The sequence below is a fragment of the Leopardus geoffroyi genome, chromosome C2 (assembly GCF_018350155.1).
Source record: "Leopardus geoffroyi isolate Oge1 chromosome C2, O.geoffroyi_Oge1_pat1.0, whole genome shotgun sequence".
NCBI classification, from domain to species: Eukaryota; Metazoa; Chordata; class Mammalia; order Carnivora; family Felidae; genus Leopardus; species Leopardus geoffroyi.
Window position 1 is genome coordinate 17467794 of NC_059333.1, and position 2604 is coordinate 17470397.

At 39.6% G+C, this 2604-nt stretch overlaps 1 pseudogene; it reads left to right on the forward strand.

Moving 5' to 3' along the window:
• The first annotated feature begins 817 nt into the window (after positions 1-817).
• On the forward strand, positions 818-1020 carry LOC123576340 (annotated as a pseudogene).
• The last annotated feature ends 1584 nt before the right edge of the window (positions 1021-2604 follow it).

Below are 2604 nucleotides of genomic sequence, written 5' to 3' on the forward strand. Positions count from 1 at the left end.
TCCCTGCACTGAAGTTTCGTCACTTCTGATTATATCCTGGTATACAGAATGAAAGGTACAACTGGGGTCCATTGATGGAGCTGAGAGACGGGTGTCACCTAAGATGTATCATCACCAAACTCATCTGATACAGAAAGATGCCAAAAGATGGCTGGTTAGCAGAAAAGAAAGTGGTACGACTTCTTTCCTACCCAATTCTGATTAACAAAAAGATGTCAGATGTGCAGTATTTGGGGAGCATTCATTATGAGTTAATTAGAACATGTTGAGTGGGAATGAAGAGTGAATAACTCAAAGGGATTCATAGTCACAGCTTGGAGCCTAGCAGCGAATGCTGAAGTTCAGCAACACCAATCCAAAGGAAACTGTAGCCGGAGGACTATAAGTTTCAGTGTCATGAAATAAGATAGTTGCAAGTGCAAATGATTATTAACTAATATTGCCTCTTGTTCTGAAAGCTGTCAGAGCTTTGCTATGCGGCACTGAAACAGCTGGGAATGTTCTGTCCAGAAACCACTGGGAGAAACCTTCTAGCTGGGTTGAAGTACAAACACTAGATGCTTGCTAAGGATGTAAGAGACATATGTTTGTTTCTGGGTCACACACAAAAAAATGAACACCATTTTTTTTTTAGTCTAAGGTATTTGTTTCTTTGATTAATTAAACACTTATTAAGTGCTTGCAAACGGATAGGCACTATGACTTCTTAGCAATTGACAAGTAACACCAATCTTGCTGTTATGGAGATTGCAATCTAGAAGACACTGATTGATCATTTAACATTCTCTACAAAAAAAATGTCAAAAAAATAAAATAAAAGACTACCTTCAGGGATCAGGTCTATAGCTTGTTACTAAAGAAGTTTCTTGGTACATGTGCAGGACTGGAAACTACAAACAGGAAGTGCAGGGTCCTTTCTAGAATACAAAGCTCGTTCTGGGTATTGCTTCTGCAGCTGCCCTTTGCTGTTGATGGTCTTTCTCCCCTCGAACAAGAGGGAAGGGAAACCATTTGAGCGGGGAATAAAAGTCAAAAACAAACAAACAAACAAACAAACAAACAAAAACAAAAAACAATGAAAAGACTTAAAAAAAAAAAAAAAAAAGCCCTGTTGGTTAGGATAAGCTAACTGCTGTAAAAATAGATCTAAAGATGTAGGGGCTCAACTTAATGAAAGTTCGTATCTCATTCGTATTTCATTCTTGGGCAAGCCGTTTGGGGTAAGGGACCTGTTTTCATCCATGCTTCCATTTTGGCCCTAGACACCTTTCATTCTGCTGTTCTAGCATCCCATAGGGCCTGTCATCAACAGCCATCAAGCAGAAGGTGTCAGACCGTGAGGAAGGCATACCCGCTTCTGAAAAGCCTTGGTCCCAAAGTGGCACAGGCCACCTTTCCTTTCATTCAATTGACTGATGACTGGTACCAATACAACGACCAATATAATCACCACGCATAGTAATGAGGGGGTGGTGTGGAAGTAGCAAATGTAATCATTGATTTGGCGACTCCCTTCCAGCTACAACTTCATAGTGTGAATAAAAAGACAAGGTTTTGGTGAACGGTTAGACTTCTCTACAGTGACAGCAAAACAGAAAACGTCACTTACTAAGCAAACTTGTCACCTCTGGACCTTTCACTAGTCACAAGGCATTAATAAAAATGTTATACTAAAAAGTTTAAATATATTTGATATACAAAAATATTGTGAAGTGTTTCAGAGAGTAATTTTCTTTTCTGGGCAGGTTTAAGCTTATCATAAAGAATATTTCCTTTGGTGAATATCTGGGTTGACAATTTGGATAATATGGCACAAGAACAGACACTCAGATCAATGGAACAGAATAGAAGACTCAGAAATGGACACACAAACGTATGGCCATCTTTGAAAAAGCAGGAAAGAATATACAATGGAATAAAGACAGTTTCTTCAGCAAGTGCTGCTGGGAAAACTGGACAGCGATATGCAGAAGAATGAACCTGGACCACTTTCTTACACCATACACAAAAAGAAACTCAAAGTGGATGAAAGACCTCAATGTAAGACAGGAAGTCATCAAAATCCTCGAGGCAAAAGCAGGCAAAAACCTCTTTGATCTTGCTCTCAGCAACTTCTTACTCAACACATCTCCAGAGGCAAGAAAAACAAAAGCAAAAATGAACGACTAGGACCTCATCAAAATAAAAAGCTTCTGCACAGCAAAGGGAACAATCAGCAAAACTAAAAGGCAACCGACAGAATGGGAGAAGATATTTGCAAATGACATATCAGATACAGGGTTAGTGTCCAAAATCTATAAAGAACTGATCAAACTCAACACCCAAAAGACAAATAATCCAGTGAAGAAATGGGCAAAAGACATGACTAGATACTTCTCCAAAGAAGACATCCAGATGGCCAGCCGACACATGAAAAAATGCTCACCATCACTCACCATCAGGGAAACACAAATCAAAACCATAATGAGATAGCACCTTACACCTGTCAGAATGGCCAACATTAACAACTCAGGCAACAACAGATGTTGGAGAGGATGCGGAGAAAGAGGATTTCTTTTGCATTGTTGGTGGGAATGCAAGCTGGTGCAGCCACACTGGAAAACA